Genomic DNA, 7813 nt, shown 5'->3' with positions numbered 1-7813 from the left:
TGTATAGATAGTGTTCTGTGTGTGTGTATAGATAGTGTTCTTTTGCTAGATGCCTTTTACAACTTGGCTTGTATATGTTCGTTTGTAAATATGTTGGGTGTCTTTTTTGTTATCTTTTATTGTGGATTGTAAAACACCTATGGCTGGAAGGGGGTAAGTGCCAGTTTTATTCTGATTTTCTCCTGGTTTTGGCTTAGTTAGGGAGCTAGGTTGGACTCGTTAGCGCAGTAGGTAGCGCGTCAGTCTCATAATCTGAAGGTCGTGAGTTCGTCCCTCACACGGGGCAGCAGAAGCTTTGGGGCAGTCATGGCCTGGCGGTTAGGGAACTGGTCTTGTGACCGGAGGGTTGTGGGTTCGATTCCCAGACAGGCCATGACTGAGGTGCCCTTGAGCAAGGCACCTAACCCCAACTGCTGCCCACCACTCTGGGCACGTGTGATCCACAGCCCCCTAGTAATCACTAGTGTGTGTGTTCTGACTGCACAGATTAAAAGTGGAGGACAAATTTCGATTGGGGTGTAAAAATCACAATTGACAAAATATGGCACATTTATTAGTTGATTATTTGTTTTGTTAGGTGAAGTTAGTGTTAGTGTTGCGTTCTGTTTGTTGTGTTGGCCTTGCTTATCCCCTGGAGAAATGGCCTGTTTTTCTTTTGTTGGTTTGGTACAATCATGACAAATACACATGAATGAATCCATGCGGGGTCTCTGTGGTTTTCATTTATTACCCAAACACCCAACTCCACCTCATCGCCTAGACTGACTGGTAACATTAAAATTTTTTCCAATTGTATACAAAACTTTGTAAAATTACAGACATTATTTGTAATTTGACAAAATATCTTTTAAGTATTATGATAATAATTACAAGTTACATGCTTTTCTCTTTTTTTTTACAGAAAAAATACAGTATAATTTATACGGTATTTTTCGGCTTTCTTAAATTATATACAGATTAATGTACAATTACAGCAATTTTCTGCAATTAAACATTCGGTTGATTATATCAAGGTCAAAATATTATTAACTTGTATTATCTAATGTCTTTTGGCGATGTGTTTAGTTGTTTGGCACTGCTGGTATAAACATGATTTTCAATGTCAGAAATTAATGAAGTTTTCATAGTATTAGCTTACATGTAGCAATACTCGTATTTTAATTGTTAGGCATCCTTGTAATTCAGAGGATCCATTGATGTTCAAAAGAAAAATGTATACAGATCAAAACATATAGGGTCCGGACATATTAATTTGCCACAGAACGTGATGGTACTTGATTTGACGAAGAAAAAAAAAAACCATTTCTGCAATTGAAAATCATGATTATGCTCATTTTTATGATGACTACAGAATGAAGAGTGACTTCCTAATGTCAGTTCAGACATTAGATTTTTACATTGGCATGTCTAAAGTATGTATCTGTAGTAATGGCTGTAGGAGATTTCTGTTTGTTCCATCTCTATTGATGTCGGTTCTCATTTTAGTTCTTGTGCAGTCAATGGCAATAGAAAATGGCAGTTTGTTTGGGTGCTGGAATTTTAAAAGAAACATTTCTAAACACTAGGTCTATACTTGAACATAACCTAGGAAATAACCTGTAAGACACTGAGAGACAGATGAACTGATATACTGGTAGACGTACATTGTAATGGAACAGGCTTTTAAGTCTAATTTGCTAGGAACGTTGCCGACTATTCTATCGCTAATGATTAATAGTCACATTAAATTATGTACAAATCAATGTGCTTAACAGTTCAGCTTTCTCCATATGCCACTGATGTCGCATTTTGTAGTTGATGTCATTTCTACATTTTTAGCACTCTGGATCTAGATTTGGTGGCAGACATTAATGGAGTTTTTTTTTTTTTATCCGCCTCTATCACGTTCTGCGGTGGCTGAATATTGTACCATCAGCCAATGGGCAGCATTGAGGGGTGGAGTCTACAGGCCTCCCAGCAGGCCCCGCGGTGAGTTCCACCTGTTTCCCTGGATGTGTGTTGTATGTGCGTTAGTGTTCCCCCTCCCTTTAATGTGTTGCTTATAAAATAACAGTTCGCTAACATTGGTGTCATGTCTCATTCTTGTCCTTCTGACTCAAAGCCGTTACAATATGTAATGAATATGAATAGACTTAAAACTGCAGTATTTTTTGTCAAAACCTTTCCAGATTCATGGAGAAAATCCTATGTAATTAAAATTATTCTTGCAGCTGGATTGTAATAATTGTAATAATTGGGGGAAAAGTTGTAAAATAATGATATTTCTCTGCAAATATATTAGTGCTGTCACTCTATTTAAAATGCCAAGTCATAATAATCCAGGAAAAATCTGTAAAATAACTGTATTTCTCCGCAGAATGTTTAATGAATTTTTCTGTAAATTTATAGTTTTTCCACTAAATTTAAATCAGGGTTTTTTACTTAAAAATTTAAGTTTTTGTTTGGCAGCTGCTGCTGCCAGTCATTGACCGTTTTTTTAGGATTTTTTTTGTACATGTGCTGCCATCATTGTTTCCCTCTTCATCTACTCCTTCGAAGAAGTTAGGGCATGCAAGTGAGGCTCTAGTGCATGTCATCCAGGTGAGCAACAATGAATGCACTACTTGGTTAATACCTGATTGCCTCTGTGGTTTCCATTCATGTTACTGGCCCACATCTGTCACCACTGTGAACAGATCTCTGCTAGATATGCACCTTTTAATCACGTCAACAAAAATGTTGTGCATCACTTTAATGCATGCACAAAGAACAAATCCCATCACAGTCCAGCAGTGAAATAACAGAATAAATGAAACAGTAGCAAAGTCTTTGCAAAGGTGATAATCTATGAAGGTTGAGTGCCAGTATACCAGCTTCTGAGGGCTTGTGCCAGAAGGCAGAAGGCAGCAGTTATTGCAGGAGTGTGTGTGTGTGTGTGTGTATGGGTTATTGGATTAAAAGCTGCCTCTGCCACACTGTCTTTAAGATCTCCATTCAAATCTGAGCGCAACTCTTCTCCCACTGGTCTAAAAGACACCAATCAGTTCAAAACCCTTCATCAGCATCATCTTCATGAACAATGCAGAGGCAGTGCATGGTGAGAGATGAAGGGAATTGTTAAAAGCAAACCTTTTCCTGACACTGGATGTAAAGCACATAGAGAATGATGATGATGAAGACACTGACTTCTTTACTCCCTTGGGAAGGATTTTGCTTTGCTTATTTATATTTCTATTCAGAGTGCCTCTCGTACACAAAGTTGGTTTTGAAAAACCCTGGATTCTAATAATCCAGAAGTGAGAATAAAATCCATACAATAATCAACAGCATTTTAAGGGCTTTATCACAGAAGCTGCTGATCTTTCCTTCAACTCTCTTAAACACCTTGCTGACAAGACACAAATACACATACACACATGCACACTAAGCCCAACATTAACTAGTACAAAGTAAAAATATAATACACATACACATACATACACAGTCATATAATACTGATACACAGAGAAACACACACTTGAACACAATCCCTTGAAGAACATTGGAGAGTTGAATATATACACAAACACACAACTTAGATTTTATACCCACATTCTAACATACATTCTGAGCCAAAGACTTAACACATGTTCTAATCAGAAAGAAAATATTTCCACATACACCAAATGCAACTAAACTAGAATGACACCAGCCCTGTAGAGCAAGGAGAGGGAATATCTCAGACATGCCCTTGTGAAGCCTTCTGAACCAGCGAGGACAGGATAAACACTCCTCTTCAACACCTCCTGAACTAGTGAGGACAGGATAAACACTCCTCTTCAACACCTCCTGAACCAGCGAGGACAGGATAAATACTCCTCTTCAACACCTCCTGCAACATAATACCAGCAGCTGCAGCAAATATGAGTCTACTTAAACAACATGGCTGCTGGCAGTGAGGGTATCATTAAACAGCTGCACACAGCAAGCACCTCTACATCACAATGCAGCTCAGCGGAGTGTGTGTGTGTGTGTGTGGGGGGGGGGGGGGGGGGGGGGGGGGGAGTAGGGGTTGGGGGTGTTACGGGTGGCCTGGTATGAGAGAGACACAGCAGTTGGTTTCACGAGGACTGCTGTGTGAAAGGCTCAACTAAACGACTTTAGAAGGGCCCTCAGGCCATTCTGTGATGATACAACAGATCAATCATGCTGAGTGACACAATATGCAACTCTATCTGAGCGAGAGAGAGAGAGAGAGAGACGAGTGAGAGGAGAGAGAGTGAAAGAAGACGCATGAAGAAGGCAGCCAAATGGAGTAATGATGGTTGTCTCTGATCCAGCGGTAGATGGTTGTCTCTGATCCAGCAGTAGATGAGGGTCAGAGCTGACTTTCAATTTCCTCTGATGACTCAGAGGCAGGAGAGACAAAATTACAGAGAGAGAAAATGAAGGGGCAGACACATACACAGAGAGAGAGAGAGAGAGGGGGGGGGGAGACAGACAGGGAGAGAGAAGAGAGAGGGAGGAAGGGAGACAGATAGAGAGAAGGAGTAAAGACGATCATGGCGCTAATGACGATAGACATCAAAACTGTTGGAACAGAACAGCTGTTCTTTTATTGATATGTTCATAACTACTGTCATCATTAAACGACTACCAAACCACCCTGTAAATGTTACAGATTTTAAGAGAGAGACAAAGGTTTGTAGCATTTTCAGAAATATTGAGAAATGGACATACAGTGAAGGACAATAAAAAAGGTGTGTCCAGTTGAATGTGACTTTGCTGCTGACCAGGTCAGGAACACACACCCACACACAATCAATTTGCTACTACCAAAATCTTACTTCCTATGAATCTACAATGAACCCCTCCTTTCAGTTGCAGTTGATACTCTTGATATACAGATGTTGTGAATTTCAGATTTATATTTTTTATTTATTACAATTGTCACGTATGACCGTGCCCCCCTCCGTTAGCTGTCACTCCAAACTCCCTCGTGTCTGTGTTTCGTACCTGTTTACCCTGCCCCGCTCGTTCGTCTCTGTGATTACCTTGTTTGTTACCACGCCCCGTGTTATTACCGTCACCTGCCCCTCGTTAGATTCCTTGTATTTAAGCCCCTGAGTCTCCCTTGTCCTTTGTCTGGTATTTTGTTTGATTGATTTGGATGTTTGACTGTTTGCTCATCGTTATACCTGGCCGTAGTGTGTTCTTGTTTTTGATTCTTTTCTGTACTCGTGTTCCCCTGTCGTTATTATGCCCGTGTTTGCGTGTTATACGGACTGCCCTCCTGTTATTGACCCTGCCTGGCTAAGCGACGACGATGATGGTAACTCCTTTAATAAATCTCGCTCTTCTCAGCGATTGTGTCCGTTTCCTCGCTCCGTGGCGCGAGCCACGTTACATAATACCAGACCTTACAAGGACACAGCGAGAGAGCGAGACTCTGGTAAGTTCAATCGCTGTAATGAGATGTTGGCTGGTTTAATTCGGTTCGACTCTCCGGTATTACAGCGTGAACGAACCAGAGACAGGAATTCCCCTTGCGCTGTGGGTACAGGGGAGTCTCGTCGCTGTAAAAACAAGGCGAAATCACTTTCGGTTTCTAGCTTTAGCGACGAGCTCCCTGATAAGCGCTACGTGTCTGCCCGACTCGACACACGCTACAGGGAGGAGCAACCTGTAGTGCAAGATTCGGGTAGACGGAATGGATGTGCAGACGAGCGTTGGCTTGGCTCTCGGTTGGCTTTCAAAAGCCATTGTGAGCTCCCGATACCTCCGACGAGGTGGAGTCACAATGAAAGCCACCGAGAAGCAGTTGTGTCTGTATGTTCTTCCAGGCGCAGACCAGACCGGGGAAGGAAGACCACGCCCCCGGTTCAGAGCCCCGCCGCCACAGTGCATGACATCGTCGTCCTCCCGGAAGCCGCTCCCCGAAGGCCACCCAAGAATTTTTTGGGGGGGAGTACTAGCCACTCAACCCAGGAGTGGCCGGCTCGGACCCCCGGTGACGTCAGTATGGCGGTCACGCCCCCCGGTGACGTCAGTATGGCGGTCACGCCCCCCGAGGACGTCAGTATGGCGGTCACGCCCCCCGATGACGTCAGTATGGCGGACACGCCCCCGATGACGTCAGTATGGCGGACACGCCCCCCGAGGACGTCAGTGCGGCGACTCCGCCCCCCGAGGACGTCAGTGCGGTGACTCCGCCCCCCGAGGACGTCAGTGCGGCGACTCCGCCCCCCGAGGACGTCAGTTCCGGGCCTGTCCCCGCTGCCCGCCTGCCGGCTCCTGTCCCCGCTGCCCGCCTGCCGGCTCCTGTCCCCGCTGCCCGCCTGCCGGCTCCTGTCCCCGCTGCCCGCCTGCGGACCCCGCCTGTCCCCGCTGCCCGCCAGCGGACCCCGCCTGTCCCCGCTGCCCGCCAGCGGACCCCGCCTGTCCCCGCTGCCCGCCAGCGGACCCCGCCTGTTGCCCTTGGGACTGTGCTACCCCCTGTTGGGCATGGACTTTGTGTTCCCCCTGCTCCGCCATGTGCCTCCTATGTTCCGTTGCCCGTGTTCCCCTTGCTCCCTGGTCCCGTCCCTGGTTTTGTTTTGGTCCCTGTCCCCGTGGTTGTGTCTGTTCGTGTCCATGTTCCTGTTCCTGTGTCTGTTTCCTGTGGTGTCGTCTCTGTCCCTGTCCCCATGTCTGTTCCCCAAGTTGTCACCCACCTTGTGCCAGTGCCTGTCTCCGTTGTTCATGGTGTCTTTGCCTCTGTGTTTGCCTCCGCCCTGTCCCCTGGCCCCACTCCCGTGTCTGTTCCCGGTCCTGTCTCGTCTGGCCCTGCCCCTATTCCTCGCCCTGGCCCTGTCGGGTCTCATTGTGTCCCCTGTCCTGCCCAGTCCCTACCCGGCTCCTGGCCAGTCTCTGCTCCCCTGTCTCCAGTCCCTGCCATGCCCCTGGTCCCTTGTCCTGTGTCCCGTGGTCGTCTGCCCTTGCGTGCCCCGGAGTGGCACGCCTTGAGGGGGAGTACTGTCACGTATGACCGTGCCCCCCTCCGTTAGCTGTCACTCCAAACTCCCTCGTGTCTGTGTTTCGTACCTGTTTACCCCGCCCCGCTCGTTCGTCTCTGTGATTACCTTGTTTGTTACCACGTCCCGTGTTATTACCGTCACCTGCCCCTCGTTAGATTCCTTGTATTTAAGCCCCTGAGTCTCCTTTGTCCTTTGTCTGGTATTTTGTTTGATTGATTTGGATGTTTGACTGTTTGCTCATCGTTATACCTGGCCGTAGTGTGTTCTTGTTTTTGATTCTTTTCTGTACTCGTGTTCCCCTGTCGTTATTATGCCCGTGTTTGCGTGTTATACGGACTGCCCTCCTGTTATTGACCCTGCCTGGCTAAGCGACGACGATGATGGTAACTCCTTTAATAAATCTCGCTCTTCTCAGCGATTGTGTCCATCTCCTCGCTCCGTGGCGCGAGCCACGTTACAACAATTTTGTAACTCAGACCTTGATAATACAAATGTACCACTAATTGCTATGCCAGTATAACACCCTAAACTGAACTGAACTGAATTTGATTTGTGATTGCAAGACCAGGCCAGAGAGATACAGTGACTGTAATGGACAACGGACAAGGAATGTAGACTCACATTTAAATACACAAATACTAATGACACAAGTGCAACATATCACAATGACAAAAACCAGAGACAGGTGTGACGGTTAATATGAGCAACACAGACGACCACACAAGATATAAGAAAATGGACCATATACACGCCAACATAGACACCTAGATACACCTGGAAGGAGGGGTCAGGGGCTGTACCGTGACATAGACATGCCTGGTGGGAGGAGTCAGGGGCTG

The 7813-nt window shown here is 45.8% G+C and overlaps 1 non-coding gene across 1 annotated transcript; it reads left to right on the top strand.

The window, feature by feature from the left end:
- Positions 1–213: 213 nt before the first annotated feature.
- Positions 214–286, top strand: trnam-cau (transfer RNA methionine (anticodon CAU)). The gene has a single exon. It is a non-coding gene; the product is annotated as a tRNA-Met (tRNA).
- The last annotated feature ends 7527 nt before the right edge of the window (positions 287–7813 follow it).

The sequence above is a fragment of the Brachyhypopomus gauderio genome, chromosome 2 (assembly GCF_052324685.1).
Source record: "Brachyhypopomus gauderio isolate BG-103 chromosome 2, BGAUD_0.2, whole genome shotgun sequence".
NCBI lineage: Eukaryota > Metazoa > Chordata > Actinopteri > Gymnotiformes > Hypopomidae > Brachyhypopomus > Brachyhypopomus gauderio.
This window is presented reverse-complemented; position numbering and strand designations above follow the sequence as displayed.